General features: G+C 46.8%; 1 long non-coding RNA gene and 1 pseudogene across 2 annotated transcripts; both read left to right on the top strand.

Annotated features, from left to right (window-relative positions):
* On the top strand, positions 1-9,981 carry Gm33504. 2 transcript variants are annotated; one of them, XR_880999.2, is made up of 3 exons: positions 1-257; positions 597-803; positions 9,699-9,981. It is a non-coding gene; the product is annotated as a predicted gene, 33504 (long non-coding RNA). The 2 variants fall into 2 exon arrangements; XR_389978.1 differs by lacking the exons at positions 1-257; positions 597-803 and adding an exon at positions 5,052-5,400.
* A 1,358-nt stretch (positions 9,982-11,339) lies between these two features.
* On the top strand, positions 11,340-12,626 carry Gm7514 (annotated as a pseudogene).
* Positions 12,627-17,244: the final 4,618 nt, after the last annotated feature.

Below are 17,244 nucleotides of genomic sequence, written 5' to 3'. Positions count from 1 at the left end.
GCCTTTGCACCAGGTAGCATGATAAGCATCGAGCTGTTTCCTAGTTGTGTTCCTTTGTGCCTCAGTCTTACAATATGGGCATGCTCTCCTCCTGAGCTCTGCAAAGGGAAGGTCCTGATCTCTTACTCTTTTTCCATTGTGCCACACCATCCTGACTCCTTCAGTGCCTGCTCCTGCATATGGCAGAGGGGATCAAGCCAGTCTAACTTCTCAGGATCTGCTTCTCATGGGGCAGACCAGACCTCGCCATTCATGCTGTAAGTCATGTGCCCAGGGAATCAATCATGGGCACTGCCCTATACTTACTAACTGTACTCCTGCCCTCAGCTGCCAAGGCCTCGGGCTCTGGGTCTGGGCCCATTGTTTTCCTCTCCCATTGTGTGCTTTCATCCTTGGGACCAGGTGTATCCAGGAGTTTCTGGCACCATCTTTCAGTTAGTCAATCTTTAACTTCTCTCTTCTGGGTGCAAACAGAGGGGCACAATAGGGATTCCGAGTCATCACTCTGTGTGGCTCCACTGTGGCGGAGACTTCTTCCCAACAATGATTTGGTTTAGAGAGACTGCCGTTGTACACACTTACATTTTCTACCACAGCTCACACAAAATACCCCAAAGGAGAAAAGCGCAAGGAAACTCCCATAATGCATAGTGAGAATCGTCAAAGATGAAAGTCGAGGATGGTGGAGAACTGTGGTCTGTGATGTCCATGTGCTGGACCTTTGTCAAGCAGCGGTGGCCTCTGTGTGGTCCACACCAAAGTTGCCTTGGCCATACATAGTGTCTTATCCCAGCAATGAAAAGGTAAGAAAAGCCCCCAAGTTGCTTTTGATCACAATGCTTATCAGCAAGAAAAACAAACTAGGAACTGCCTCCCCTGCCCCTGCCCCCCAGCCTATAGGAACACAGGGAACTCTGTGTCTTTCCTGGCAGAAGCAGTGAGGGAGCTGAGTGAGTGTCAGAAACAAGGAAAGTTCCTTCATGGTGAAGAACACAGACCTCATTTGCTACTTTAACCTCTTCAGTAACTTTACATGGAGCCAGTATTTCCAATTTCACTGCATGGCAGAATGGATGAGAGAGAGGCTGAGATAATATGACTTCCAGACCTCCTGCCCTCCTCTTGATGTACTATCTTAACAATCAGTGTCCTGAATGGGATCCTCTGTGCCTCCTGGCATCTGGCTGAGCAATGTCCCCACCTCCAACCCAGGGGTGACATCGTGGAGCTTGGTTCTGAAATCCTGCGTGTAGAAAGTAGGGACAAAAGGAAAAACCCAGATTGTTATGACCCTGATTTCTTGGCATCTCTTTGAATCTGTCCTGTCTGAGCCTGTGAAGGATCCTCATGCACCTTGACCACGGCAACTTACGAAAGAAAGGATTTGTCTGGCTTATGGTTCCCGAGCAGTAAGAGCATTCCAGAGTCTATTATGGTGAGAGAGTGTGGTAGCAGGCTGCAGATGTGTTGGTTGGAGCACAAACTGAGAGCTCACATCTCAGTCCACAACAGGAAGCAGAGAGAGACAACTGGGAATGCGTGTGGCTTTTGAGATCTCAAAGCTTGCTCCCAATGGCATATATCCTCTAACAAGGCCACATCTCCTGTCAGTCACCATCTGGGGATCAATTATTCAAAAGTACAAGAATATGGGGGATGTCTTATTCATACTAAGGAGTTTAATTTTTTTGTTTTTCTGTTTTTGTTTTTTCGAGACAGGGTTTTTCTGTATAGCCCTGGCTGTCCTAGAACTGACTCTGTAGACCAGGCTGGCCTTGAACTCAGAAATCTGCCTGCCTCTGCCTCCTGAGTGCTGGGATTAAAGGCGTGTGCCACCATGCCCGGCTAGGAGTTTAATTCTTTATGAACTAAACTTTAAGATGCTTGGGTCTAATTGTTAGTCAAGAGAGAAAGAGAAAGGAGAGAGAGAACACTGGCTCTTTAAAATTTAAAACTTAGTAAGTTAGCAGCCTGTCTCTTCAGTTGACATCTCACATATGACCCATGAAATGGGGCTGAATAACCCCTTGACAGTCTAAAATGCTTCTGTCTCCTTTCAGCCTTGGAATGTTGTGGTGGTTTGAGTGCTTGGCCCAGGGAGTGGCATTATTAGGAGGTAGGTATGACCCTGTTGGAAAAAGTGTGTCATTGTGGGCATGGGCTTTAAGACCCTAGTGCTAGCTGCCTGGAAGCCAGTTTTCTCCTGTCTACCTTTGGATGAAGATGTAGAACTCTTAGTTCCTCCAGTCCCACATCTGCCTGGATACTGCCATGCTCCCAACTTGATGATAATAGACTGAACCTCTGAACCTGTAAGCCAGGCTCAGTTAAATGTTGTCTTTTATGAGTTGCCAACTGGGTGTGGTGGCGCACGCCTTTAATTCCAGCACTCGGGAGGCAGAGGCAGGTGGATTTCTGAGTTCGAGGCCAGCCTGGTCTACAGAGTGAGTTCCAGGGCAGCCAGGGCTACACAGAGAAACCCTGTCTCGGAAAAAAAAGAGTTGCCTTGGTCATGGTGTCTATTCACAGTAGTAATACCCTAACCAAGACAAATGTGATATTTCCTCTGGAATTTGGATTGGGTTTATCGAGTGTTAAGAGTCCTTCATAGTAGGGGAGGGTCACTGGAACTCACTGGAGGGTCCAGCCACTTAGTCTTGTGCCTTCACACCAGCTGTAATTCTGTCATAGTTGCCTTGGAGTCTCAGGAGGTGAAAGAATATATGGTGAGTGGAAGAAGTTAATTGGAGGGGCACTCCACCAATGCAGCTAGACTCTGTGTGTGTGTGTGTGTGTGTGTGTGTGTGTGTGTGTGTGTGTGTGTGGTGGCTGCTTTTAAAGTAATTCCTTACCTATGCTAAATAGTCAGCAATAATCTCATTGGTTCAAAATTAGGTTTGGGTGGAATTGTACTTTGATTGTTCATGGAGCCCAGTAAAGAAGAGATAGTGCATGCCTTTAATCCCAGCACTCAGGCCGATTTCTGAGATCGAGGCTAGCCTGGTCTACAAAGTGAGTTCCAGAACAGCCTATACAGGCTATATAGAGAAACCCTGTCTCAAAAAAAAAAAAAAAAAAAAAAAAGGGAGATAGATGTTTATTCATATCTCCCAGGGGAAAAGTTCTTGCTACAGGTGGCCTCAGTAAGAGTTTTCATTCACAGACCAGTAAGTAGACACATCACACTCAGTAGGTGGCAGTACTTGGTACTAAGGGGAAAATTTCTCTTTCATCACTTCCCCCTACCCTCGATGTTACCGATGAGTCCTCCAGGTTAAGCCCAGGCAGCCCATGAGCCCCTTTCACAGCTTTGCGGATGGGGACTGAACTTTAGCTCCTTGGTCTCACAGAATCCCAAGATGTGGATCAAGGCCACGTCACAAAACAGGCCCCTTCAGGGGCACACACTTCCTTGCCGTGAGGCATAGGACACGGAAGCCTTCTGAAGCAGGGAATACAGGGAAATGTCATTTCTGTCAGCAGTGTTTGACCCCACGCTGCGTAGAATGCAAACTACCTCCTTTGCCAGCCTGGGTCTGCTTCTGCTCTCCAGGTTTCCAGGCACCATTGTGCACGGGGCGAGCAGGATCTCAGCTGGGGTGAGTGGGGAAGAAACAGCCTTTTCCAGAGACGGTTTCCAGGGAAACCGCTGACCTTACTGGGAGTGAACTTTTCGGGGTACATTACTGGTCAGAGCTGAGGTGCTGGGTATGCTTCATTTGCATGAAGAGGAGTCCCAGGTGCTTGCTGGACATGCTCTTATAGGGAGAGAGGAAGTTTAACCTGTCATTTGGCCACCTGGCGATGCGACTAGCTCAAAGGTGGCAGATATGGGGGCCTTAAGGCTTGTGTGCACTGGGCCATGTAGGCCCAGAGCAAGGAGAAAACAGTTCTACCCCTACTGCTCGTCTCAGGGTGAGATTGTCAGTTTGGACACATCTTGACCTCACTCTTGTTCCGGACTGACTGCCCCTGTGCCCCTGTTGCATGCCTTTCTAGTCCCACACTACTACTACTACTACTACTTCTTCTTCTTCTTCTTCTTCTTCTTCTTCTTCTTCTTCTTCTTCTTCTTCTTCTTCTTCTTCTTCTTCTTCTTCCTCTTCTTCTTCTTCTTCTTCCTCTTCCTCTTCTTCCTCTTCCTCTTCCTCTTCCTCTTCCTCTTCTTCCTCCTCCTCCTCCTCCTCCTCCTCCTCCCCCTCCTCCTCCTCCTCCTCCTTCTCCTTCTCCTTCTTCTTTTAAAGATTTATTTATTTATATGTAAGTACACTGTAGCTGTCTTCAGATACACCAGAAGAGGGTGTCAGATCTCTCTCTCTCTCTCTCTCTCTCTCTCTCTCTCTCTCTCTCTCTCTCTCTCTCTTCCTTCAAGACAGGGTTTCTCTGTGTAGCCCTGGCTGTCCTGGAACTCACTCTGTAGACCAGGCTGGCCTTGAACTCAGAGATCTGCCTGCCTCTGCCTCCCAAGTGCTGGGATTAAAGGCACGTGCCACCACTGCCCGGCTAGTCAGATCTCTTTATGGATGGTTGTGAGCTACCCATGTGGTTGTTGGGATTTGAACTCAAGACCTTCTGACCTTCTGAAGAGTAGTCAGTGCTCTTAACAGCTGAGCCATCTCTCCAGCCCCCCCCCCTTTTTAAAGATTTTATTTAATTTATTTTATATATGTGAGTACACTGTCGCTGTCTTCAGACACACCAAAAGAAGGCTTCAGATCCCATTATAGATGGTTGTCAGCTACCATGTGGTTGCTGGGAATTGAACTCAGGATCTCTGGAAAAGCAGTCAGTACTCTTTAACCACTGAGCCAACTCTCCATCCCACACTTCTTGAAGACTAAGTCAAGGAAGGTACATTTAAGCCATCTGAATCCATGTTCCGATAATGGTTGTTAATGGTTCTATGCCTCCTCCTCCTCCCCCCCTCCCCGTCCCCCTCCTCCAGGAGAAAGGGTCTTACTATGTTGAGTAAAGAGACTTTTTTTTTGTTCTGAACTGTAACACCGATTTGACTCATTTAACTCATCTGATCTAGCCTTTCCTCATTTAAGGCTGAAGTCATGCATTAACTGCTACAACCAGGTCACGGAAAGTGTGAGGAGCTGATGGTAACTCCATAGGCAAGAGGTTAGATCTGAGAGAACCAAGGACAACGGCAGCCGAGTCTTGGTAGTTGTGTTTCCCAGTGGTCACAGCATCCTTTTGTGGTTGAAACTACTGGGTGATGATGCAATTAGGATGTTGCTACTGTATCAGGAACTAAGGCTCTAGAACACTTTCCAGTCATATATGCACTAAGCATGGGTGTGCATCCTTGAAAGACTCAAGCGTCACTCCAGTATCACTTTCAATGGAAGGCGGTTTGGATGCCTTCCATCTGGCTTTTTTGAAAAGTCGTGAGTACGTATCCGTCAATTAGTCCAGCCCTTCTCATTTCCACTACCCTAAACTCCTTCCTGTTTACAAGCCTCCCTGCACGCATCTTTGCATCTGTCTTACACCTGGCCACCTCCTCTTGTATCCTCTCTTGCTATTCTCTCTACTCTTTCTTCTCTTGCTACTTGCTATCTTGCTAGTCTCTGTCTCTTGCTATCTCTACTGTTCTCTCCTGTGTCCCTGGCCGTGTCCAGTCTACTCTCTTTGCTCTCTGCTCTGGACTCTTTCGGGTGCCTCTGGATAGTTTCTCTTTCTTACTCACAATAAAATCCTTCCCCCTTAGAGTGGAGCCATCATGTCAGCAGTTTCTTTACCACATCCCCTCACAGGCAAGAAGAATCTTCTTGCCCAATGTCTCACAAATGCACTGCTTTTGTTCTTTCTGCTGCCTCTGCTGTGAGACCCCTGCTCCCATGATCCTATAGAGCCAGTTGTCATATGCAGGTTTCCTGTCTCAGATCTGGCAGCCTGCACTCACTAAAGTGATTCTCGATGGGAGTCCAAAGGTGAATCAGAAAGAGAGAACTCAGTTTCAGGAATTGGACAGGCCAGCTAAAAAGGAAGGTCTAATCTACTATGATTCTGGAAAAAAAAAGTCAGCCCTACCACATGAATTTGACATCTACCTCATAAATATTTATAAAATATTTAAATCCATAAGGTTGACTCCACTGGGCTGTCTGCCCACCCCATCCTTTCAATCTCTCTTGGAGTGCCTGTTTTGTTTGTTTGTTTTTGCTTTTTAAATTTGTTTTTAAATTTTTTAATTTAATTTTTAGATTTTATTTTATTTATTTAAATTTTTAATTTTATGTGCATTGCTGTTTTGCCTTCATGTATGTCTGTGTGAGAGTGTCAGGGTCTCTGCGACTGGAGTAGCAGACAACTGTGAACTGCCATGTGGGTGATGGGAATTGAACCTGGGTCTTCTGGAAGAGCAACCTGTGCCATTAACTACTGAACCATCTCTCCAGCCCTAAAGTATATGCTTTAATTTGTTTTGCTAAATAAGCCTCTTTTAAAATTGGTAATTCCCCCCCCCCAAAAAAAAGAAAGAAAAGAAAGAAAATAACCAGGAACTAAGTGATCCTGTAATATCTTGTACAATGGTTCAGATGGCCTTTCATCAAAGGCAAGATGGAGGAGGCCCCTCTCTATGAGACCATGTGTCTCCTCTTTCCTGAAGCTTGGGAAAGCTCTATGCCCCTCCTGAATCTTCTTACTTAAATATCTTGGAAATAAACAAAGCATTTCTCTTCTGGTCACGTCCCCTGTTGCAAGACCTCTGTTCTTTCCTCATTGTGAAACCCTCCTCTTACTACTTCCCTTCCTTTGTGGCCACTTAAAACCCCCAGTTAATCTCTGCTGTCACCCAGCAGAGCTGTTTCCCTTCTACCTGTGACTGATGGTGAAGTGATGAAGATTGCCAATTCCTCTCTTTGTTGGTTTCCTCTTTTTGCCTAGAAACTCAGTGGGATTGAGTTCTCTTGAGTTTGGCCAAGAAGGAAACTTCCAATTGCTAAGGGAATTTGATGAGCTCCCACTATGCCTTGCTTACTGTCCTCTCCCTTGTGATACAGATGAAGGCTTAGATATCGCCAACAGGACTCAAGGTGATGTGTCTATTGCGAATACTTCTTGCTCTACATAGAATGAAGAGACACTCCTGAGACCACCTTTCCTTCACTTGACATTTGGTCTGCTTCTGGGTGACTCCAGCCCCAGATGAAAAAGATATCCCCTTGTCCCATTTGCCTTTCACAGTCCAACATCTGAGTTCCAGAAATTTTACAGTCTGTAGACTCCTCTTTTGCAAATGTGCACCATGCATATAGACTACATGAATGTTCTGGTGTACATCCACATGTATATACATGTATGTGGAGATCAGAGGTTGACATGGAGTGTTTCCTCTATTGCTCTCCACCATATATGTTCATTTGAACTCAGAGCTTACTGATTTCATGAGTCTAGCTAAGCCATCTTGGTCTAGGATCCCCCATATCTGCCTCCGAGTCGCTGGGGTAACAGGGACTGTTTTACCTGCTCAGCATTCCCACGAGTTCTGAGAAGCCAAACTATACTCCTCAGTCATGAGCAGCAAGGACGTTGTCCTCTGAGACATTTCCCAAGTCCCTGATGTAGCTTTCTAAAGCTGTTCTCTGTAAGGATGCAGAAGTGATTTGGGGAGAATGTAGTTTCAGGAATTCAGTCAGTCAGTTACTCTGAGTTCCCGGGATGAGTAAGGGACCCCCGGTCACCTCTGTTTTTATGCTTTAATGAAGGGAGATGCTCTTACCTGAGGCAGTCACTGGATGCCTGGAGTGGAAGGGATACCTATCCTCCAGACACCTGGTTTCCTCTCTCTCTCTCTCTCTCTCTCTCTCTCTCTCTCTCTCTCTCTCTCTCTGAGACAGGGTTTCTCTGTGTAGCCCTGGCTGTCCTGGCACTCACTTTGTAGACCAGGCTGGCCTCAAACTCAGAAATCTGCCTGCCTCTGCCTCCCAAGTGCTGGGATTAAAGGCGTGCACTACCACGCTTGGCTCTTCTCTCTCTCTCTCTCTCTTTTCTTCTTCTTCTTTTTTTTTTTTTTTTTTTTGGTTTTTCGAGACAGGGTTTCTCTGTGTAGCCCTGGCCGTCCTGGAACTCATTTTGTAGACCAGGCCGGCCTCGAACTCAGAAATCCGCCTGCCTCTGCCTCCCAAGTGCTAGGATTAAAGGCGTGTGCCACCATGCCCGGCAGCTCTTCTCTTTTTGTATGGGGATCAGTTACCTGTTCAGATGATCTGTCCTGTTGGTAAGTCTGCTTTACCACATATGTAATTGTCACTAGAAAAATTCTGTGGGTGCTGGACTGATGGCTCAGCGGTTAAGAACACTGTCTGCTCTTCCTGAGGTCCTGAGTTGAATTCCCAGCAACCACATGGTGGCTCATAATCATCTGTAATGGGATCTGATGCCCTCTTTTGGTGTGTCTGAAGACAGCTACAGTATACTCACATACATACATTAAATAAATAAATAAAATAAATAAGAGAAACATTCTTTGGGGAATAAAGTTAAATAAAACAAAGTCTTATAATAAAAGGGAGACCTCTGTATCATGTGGCCCTTATATCTTCTTCCTCGTGTGTGACCTGCTTTACACACAAAGGCTCTGGGGTTCAGAATGCCATCACTGGACCCAATGACTCAACAGGGAGTCTCTTTTGTTTTTTTGTTTTTTCGAGGCAGGGTTTCTCTGTATAGCCCTGGCTGTCCTGGAGCTCACTTTGTAGACCAGGCTGGCCTCGAACTCAGAAATCCGCCTGCCGAGTGCTGGGATTAAAGGTGTGTGCCACCATGCCCGGCTTATATTTTTTTATGAGAGAAAGTTTGTTGTTGTTTTTTTTAACAAGATTTTTTTTTCTCCTAAGGTAAAGTGAATGGCCAAAATGGAAAAGAAAGAATAGAGGCAAAATCAGGAGGCTTGAGCTCATAGATCTGAGGGAGTTGTTTGTGGAATATATAGAGATTGCTGATAGCCAGGCGGTGGTGGCTCACGCCTTTAATCCCCAGCACTCAGGAGGCAGAGGCAGGCAAATTTCTGAGTTTGAGGCCAGCCTGGTCTACAGAGTGAGTTCCAGGACAGCCAGGGCTACACAGAGAAACCCTGTCTTGAAAAACCAAAAAAAAAAAAAAAAAATCACTGATGACTGAAGTTTGGTAAAAGTCCCAAGATCAAATTGAAAATGCTGGTAGAAAGCTCGAAAGGAGTCCTCTATTTAACTTAGTGAGGGTCTTTTAAAACTGTGGTGTGTTCTATGTAACATTTATAAAAACAAGCTGAAGACGGGCATGGTGGCGCACGCCTTTAATCCCCAGCACTCGGGAGGCAGAGGCAGGCAGATTTCTGAGTTCGAGGCCAGCCTGGTCTACAGAGTGAGTTCCAGGCCAGCCAGGGCTACACAAAGAAACCCTGTCTCAAAAACAAACAAACAAACAAACAAACAAAAATCCAAAGAATAAAAAAATAAAAATTTGTGTGTGTGTGTGTGTGCAAGCAAAGATGTGGAGCTCAGAGGACAGCTTGTGGGAGTTGATCAATTCTCTTCTACTATGGGTCCCAGGGATTGAACTCAGGTCTTTAAGTTTGGTGGTAAGTACTCTTTACTCCCTTAGCCATCTTGCACACCATCCATGCCGTAAGAACGAATCTGTACACACAGTGGTGTTACCAGCTTAGCACCTACACGCTGTTAAAATGTTCTGTCTCTTCCTAGTCATCACCTTCCGACCCAGATGCCCCCGGAGTGGAACAAGGTTGGAACCAACAGAAACTCACCTGATTTAGAAGCTCAAGAAAAGCCTCTATTCAAGAGTGCACAGATTTGGGGTAGATCCCAGTGGACGAGGGGGAGGGAAACACAGGAGTCACAAGTCCTCCAGTGTGCCTGACCACCTGACCAAGCGGCAGTGACTGACACCATTACGCTCACTTCCTTCCCCCCCTTTGCATTTTCTGGCTGGAGATGAGATGGAAGACAGACTTCGTAATTCCTAAAATTTTATCTGTATGGGTGTTTTGCTGTATGTATGTCTGTGGAGCTCTTGTGTATCTGTTTCCTGGGGAGCCATAAGAGGGTGTTGGGTCTTCTGGGACTGGAGTTACAGATGATTGTGAGTTGCCCAGTGGATGCAGGGAATGGGATTTTTTTCTTCTGAAGGAGCAGCCAGGGCTGCTCACTGCTGACGCATCTCTCCAGCCCTAAAAACAGACCCCAACCAGGACAGCCAGGGCTATACAGAGAAACCCTGTCTTGAAAAACAAAAACAAACAAATAAAACCAGACCCAATGTATATAAAGAAAATATCTAATAATAAAAATAAATAAATAAAAACAAAGCAAACAAACAAACAAACAAAAAACAGACCCCAATCCCATCATCTCAGATCGTTCGTTGGCTCTCTGAATAAGCTGTTTTAAAAATTCAGTTCCAACTGGTTGGTGGTGGTGAATACCTTTCATCATAGCACTCGGGAGACAGAGGAAGGTGGATCGATGAGTTTGAGGCCAGCTGGTCTATAGAGTGAGTCCCAGGACAACAGTCAGGGTTACACAGAGAGACCTTGTGTGTGTGTGTGTGTGTATATATATATATATATATATATATATATATATATATATATATATATCAGTTCCAGACAACAACAACAGTCAGGGTTACACAGAGAGACCTTGTGTGTGTATATATATATATATATATATATATATATATATATATATATATCAGTTCCAGTCTGTATCATTGGCATATGTAACCACAGGCAGCAGCAGAGCCCATGTTTTGGTTCCAGAACCTGTCATAATGCAAAGCAGATTTTCCCTCTGCTCCCACCTCTCCCCGCCGGACAGGACCCGACCCCACTCCCCCACCCCAACCCCCACCACAGCAGGGCCCTGCCTTCCTCCTCTCTCTGCTCTCTTCCGTCATGCCAGGCCTGCTGCTCTGTCCTCTTGCTGACGGTTTTCTCAGTTATTGGCAGCTATGCCCATCCTAAGCACCTTTATCACCAATAGTTAAGTCACCATGTTTTTCACCCCTATTTCCTTGAATGCGGACTCATGTGTGTTTTTTCTCAGAATCTGATAAATTCAAACGGTTAAGCCACAAAAATCTCTCTTGCCGTTTACATAAGTTTCATTTATGTTCTGCATATAAAAGAGTAAGTATCTAAACCTCAGAGATTAAAATAAAAAATCCCGGCCTTCCTCTGAGACTGAATCCAGAGACATCACACCCTTCGCAGTATCAAAGGAAACTTTAAAACCGTGGAACCGAGGGGGACCTGGCGGTGTTTGCTGCTCTTTGGCGGGGTGTCACTCCGGGGTGATGGCGCGGCCACTGTCCCGCCCTGGGGGTGCCGAGCTTTGGGTTGTGGGCGCCAGTTATTAGGCGCTGAGAGTGAGGCCTTGAAACAAAGAAGAACACAAATCATGTCCCGAGGACTTCCTAAGCAGAAGCCTATAGAAGATGTTAGAGAAGTCATTGTTGTGGCCTCTGGAAAGTCTACCACCGCAGTGAACCTTGCTCTCCTGCTGGCAGCAAATGATTCTTCCAAGGTGGTTGGCTTGTTAGATGTGGATGTGTATGGTCCTTCCATTCCAAAGATGATGAACCCCAGAATTATCACCAAATAACTTAATGAGGCCTCTTTTGAACTATGGTATTGCTTGTATGTCAATGGGCTTTTTGGTTGAAGAGACTGCGCCACTTGTTTGGAGAGGCCTTATGGTAATGTCAGCCATTGAGAAATTATTGAGACAGGTTGACTGGGGTCAGCTGGACTCTTTAGTTGTGGACATGCCACCAGGAGCAGGAGATGTGCAGTTGTCAGTTTCACAGAATATCCCCATTTCAGGTGCTGTGATTGTCTCCACACCTCAGGACATTGCACTAATGAATGCACACAAGGGTGTGGAGATGTTTCGGAAAGTCAATGTGCCTGTTCTTGGTCTTGTCCAAAACATGAGTGTCTTCCAGTGTCCAAAATGTAAACACAAAACTCATATTTTTGGTGCTGATGGTGCAAGAAAACTAGCACAGACCCTTGATCTTGGTGTTCTAGGAGATGTTCCCTTGCACCTCAGTATAAGGGAAGCTTCGGATATGGGTCAACCAGTTGTCTTTTCTCAGCCTGGAAGTGATGAGGCCAAAGCTTACTTGCATATTGCTTCAGAAGTGGTGAGAAGATTGAAATCATCTCCAGAATGATTCCCGAGTGCCCTGGAAATTGTCCTGGTATTTAACAATCATGAACTGTCAAACATGAGTATTGTGGTAGTGTGGAACCCACAAAAAATAATGACAATTCTGATTATTTTCTTTCATCTCTAAAGAAATAATGTCTCATTTTCAAATTTGATTTGACAACCTATGATTCACAAATAAAATGTACATGTATGTGTGAAAAAAAAACCAAACAAACCGTGGAACCATCCAGCTCATGATCATATGACCTGGGCTTCCATAGCCTTTGCTACTGTTTTAATTGTTATTTGTGTCTTTGGCCCTGGCTCACTTAACCTCCTGCTATGATTGATGTCTTTGGACTCTAGTCATCAACTAACGATGACTTTGGGATGTCAGCTGCTGCTTGCTGCAGTCAGAGCAGAACTTAGCAGGGCTTTGGTCTTGAGTCAAGGATCTCAGCTGGAGCCTGTGTGTGCTGGTTCCCATCGGATGCTGGAATGGGGTTATGTGTCCTGTACGACAATTATTGGTTTCAAACTATCCCCAGCACAACCCTGAGGGAGGAGTTTTAATTGATGGCTCACTCTCCAGTCGCCTTTCAGCCATTTGGTGAAATAAATGGGAAACCCCAAGATTGTAAATTAGTTTGTGGAGCAAAGTGATTATATAATGTTGGAAACCAATTCCTTTTTTTTTTTAAGATTTATTAATTTTATTTATATGAGTACACCATTGCTCTCTTCAGACACACCAGAAGAGGGCATCAGATCCCATTACAGATGGTTCTGAGCCATCATATGGTTGCTGGGAATTGAACTCAGAACCTCTGGAAGAGCAGTCGGTGCTCTTAACGAAGCCATCTTTCCAGCCCAACCAATTACTTTTGTTCTGTGTAATATTTTTTTAATAATTAGCAAAACTTAATTTCAACTGGCTGGTGCAAATGGAACAGGCTTTGATTTCTCCCGAGGACTTATTCTGGGGGAGCCTACTGTAAGACAACAGCTTTCCCGCTGGGATCCTGTCTTCACTGCCTTTAGGGCCTCAGTCTCTCTAAGACACGCCCAGTGTGGCCCTACTCAGTGCACTAGAATAGACTTCCGGAACTCACACATTTTATCCTTAGAACACAGGACTGGAATCCTTGCACCAATACTGGGGCCTCCAGAAAACTCCAGCAAATTTGGAGGGGAGGCGAGGATGACACTGAACAGTGTTCAGCGAGGGATCTAGAAAAGGACGTGTCCCAACGTCGCCAACCACCGGCAGGGGATGCCCGAGCCCTGAGCCTCCTTCCTGTTGACTATCTGCCTTCACACACAGCTGCCCCTAAGCCCAGGAACACGACCCACAGAACCAGGAATAAACCCGAGCAAGGCTGTGGGAGGTGGGTGGGCAGAGGAAAGGGGAGGATGTCCAACTCCCATTTCATCATCCACTGAGTTCAGGGAACCCGGATCCTCATCCAGGGCCACCCTGGAATTCCAGACAAAGTTTGTCAGCACAGCAGATATCTTTCTCTTCGAGGTCAAGCAGTGGCCATCTACCCAAGATTTGAGGACTGTCTGCATCAGGATTTGCACTTTTCTTGGGCACCATGGGAAAATGGCAGTTGGGATTGACAGTTCTCTCTGCCCTACCTTTCCAGGAAAGGCCAATTATTTGAAAAGAGGCCCCTACCCAGCACGCTGTTAACCACTGCCCGCAGCAGGGAGCCAAAAGCCTTCCACTTAGCCCCAGTCACTTCCTGTACCAGGCCTGGAGGAAAACAGATGGTGAGGTGCCCAGGAGCCAGTGAGCTGAGAGTGTTCCAACTCAGTTCCCCATCTTCCATTCCCAATGCAGCCTCTGTTAGGCCAGGGACCCTGTTCCCCTTTCACGCACAGACTGTGTGGGAGCTCCTAGCACAGGCATCTTGGCGTTTTACATTTGGGTTTCTGTTTCCCGTGAGTCCTGTCTGTGCCCAGTCTGCAAGGTGAAAAGGCTTTTCATGAACTGGACAGTAAGAATTCCTCTAGGCCGGGGGTGGGGGTGGGGGGTACAATCTGACCCCAAGGGTATCCTGGCAACATCACCTTGTATCTGCCCAGGATATACCTTGGATATCTCCAAGGTATCATCCTCCAACTCCATGGCACACACAGACAAACAGACTGTCATTCAGCCACAGCACAAGCTCCCCCCTCCCCCAACACACACCAGGCACTATTTGGGCAAGGTGGAGCCTCAGGCTCAAGCACGTTCTCAGCTTCTCAGATTCCTGCTCTTCCTCCTCCACGTTCACCGTCCGGCATAGGCCACAGAATCTGGACAGCATGAAGAGTGTGCTAAACAGGGACCAGATCAGGTAGTCAGGCACTGAGACCTCACTGGGCACATTGATGGTGGTGGTTATCGTGGCTGTAGAGCCAGTGTGGTCCCCTGAGCGTGACCACTTCATGCTGCGGCTGTGCATGTCCTTGTTTGGGGGGACACAAGTGTCGTGAGTCAGGACAGGGTGGGAAGTGGGTGCTGGAGGGGATCCGGAGGCCAGCATGGCAGTAGCTTCCTGTCATGTTTTCCTCTTTTCAGAAGACACTTTGTAAGCTGGTGAATTTCCTAGAGACCAAGGATAGGAGAAACAGAGTTTTAAGTTACAGCTCTGTGTGTGTACCTGGAAGGCCACTCCCACGAAGGCTCTTTTCAACCTGCCTCCCATAGTCACGAGGATTAAGAGTTTGCCTCCCATAGCTCTTGTGATCATAAAAAGAGAAAGAGCTATTAAGATATGTTCTACGGGGGTGTGGTGAGATATGGGTGAAGGGGGTGCCCCAGTGGGCCCATGCCAAGGCATCCCTTCCCCCTGAGGGTCCAGCCACAGGACGGTATAGAATTGAGTTTATTCAGGGCATGGGAAGGGGAGTTAAGAGAGTAGTAGAGGCAGAGAAAGGCAGAGAGGAGAGAGAAGAAGAGTAGAAGCCCGCCATGGCCACGTGGAGAGAGGGGGGAAGGGAATGGGGTGAGAGGGGAGGCAAGGGGGCAAGAGGCAACAGAGAGATGCCTGGCATGGTGGTGCACTCCTTTAATCCTCACACTCAGGAGGCAGAGGCAGGTGGATTTCTGAGTTGGTAACTGTGGGGGTGGAGTCCGGACAGAATATCAACAATAGCCATGAGGTAGGAGTTTGAGGAGACAGCAGCAGGCACTCCTACAGCTTTTCCTGCGCTCAGGATTTAAGTTATATGAATAACACCAAGCCTGCAAGCGACAGTGAGTGATGTCATCACCACAACCAGGAAAGGGCTGTTGAGACCAGACCAGGAGCTCGCTCAGAACCCCTGCCTCCCAGGGTTCAAGGCTGCCTGGCAAGACTTAGGTATTACATACAAGTCATACACTAGCCAAGCCCTACTGGCTTATCCCCAAAGAGTGATCCCTGTCATGTATTCTAAGTCCCGTGCTCCTCCCCTTTTACATAGGGTTGCATTCCTTCTAGGCTCTGCTCAACAGTTACCAGGCAACAGCCAGGTAGGCCTGGCTTGCTATGAAAGGGACTATTTGACCCTTCCTTGCTCTCTCTGCCCTCTTCTCTCTCTTACCCCCTTCAAGTTCCCTGACCCTTTCCCCTTCTCTCCCCTTCCCCCTTTCTCTCCACTGTTCTTGGCTCTGGCCTCCCCCCCCTCTCTGTTCTTCATTCTCTCTCTTTCTCTGCCTCTACTGCTTTCTCAACTCCCCTTCCCATGCCCCCAAATAAACTATTCCATACAATAACTGTCCTATGGCTGGTACCTCAGGGAAAGGGATGTCTTAGCATGTGCCCACTGAGGCACCCCTCCCACCTCACCATACTGTGCCCTATAAAACATATCTTTGACCTTTTTATAAAACACATCACCTTAGGTCACAAATTAATTAAGGCTTCCTCCTGGTGTAAGACCTGTTCGCTCAAGAAACCTTCAAGTACACCTTTTGTTTCTCCCACCACAGGCCTGGGAGTCAGTCCTTCTTATACAACCTCTCTGTATGGCACTGTTATTAGAGCTCTTTCTGCCTAAGAGAGATGATCTGGCCCTGTGTGTCTCTGGGTGTAAGTATAATGAGGGAGCACCTCAGCGGGATGGCCAAGGTGTTCCCCTGAGAAGTCACTATCCTGAGACAGGACTAGTACAAAAGGAGGTTTATTGGGAGAAGGGAAGGGGATCTGGAAAAGGGTTAGAGGTAGAGAAAGGAGGGGGACAGAGAGGGACAGAAAGAGAGAGGAGGGAGGAAGGAAGAGAAGAAAAGGCCAACTGAAAACACTGGGTGAAGAGAGAGAAAAGATGGGGAGGGAGGGAGGGAGGGAGGGAGAGAGAGAGAGAGAAGGAGGAGGAGGAGGAGGAGGAGGAGGAGGAGGAGGAGGAGGAAGAGAGGGGTAGGAAGCAGGGAGACAGAGAGAGAGCTGAGGTAGTCCTGCAGTCCTTCTTTTTTTTTTTTTTTTTTTTTTTTGGTTTTTTGAGACAGGGTTTCTCTGTATAGCCCTGGCTGTCCTGGAACTCACTTTGTAGACCAGGCTGGCCTCGAACTCAGAAATCCAGAGATCCACCTGCCTCTGCCTCCTGAGTGCCCGGCTCCTGCAGTCCTTCTTATAAACTGGGTTGGCTCACACCTGGAGGGTGGAGAAGCAAGCTGTTGCCAGATGGCTGTTGGGCAGAGCTTAGGAGAGTTGCCAAAAGAACTAATTTGCATTTTCTTCTAGAAAAAGAAATAGTTTTTAAGAAAATCTCTTGCCACTTTCCTAAAGGGGGAGGCAATAACTGTAGTTTTGAGAGAAAACTTACTTCTAAGGTAACAGAGAATTCAATTCTGCCTCAGAGCAAATGTGCCCCGGGAGAAACCCCAGGTCGTGGGATGCCATTGTCCGGGTGCGTTACTGGTTTCACTTTGGTAGGACTTCTGTCCTAAGATTCATGCGATACTCTGTCGGTGGCTTTTTTTTTTTATGAAATGCATTTTTTTTTCCTTCTTCTTGTTAGGATCCAGGTAATCCTGGCCCTGGAAGGCGTGTTGGGAAATCCCCACACGCTTTCTGTTAGTCCCTGTGTTTGTTTCCTTTTA

Source organism: Mus musculus, chromosome 7, assembly GCF_000001635.26.
Source record: "Mus musculus strain C57BL/6J chromosome 7, GRCm38.p6 C57BL/6J".
NCBI lineage: Eukaryota > Metazoa > Chordata > Mammalia > Rodentia > Muridae > Mus > Mus musculus.
Note: the sequence above shows the minus strand (reverse complement) of the source record. Positions and strands in the feature narration are given on the sequence as shown.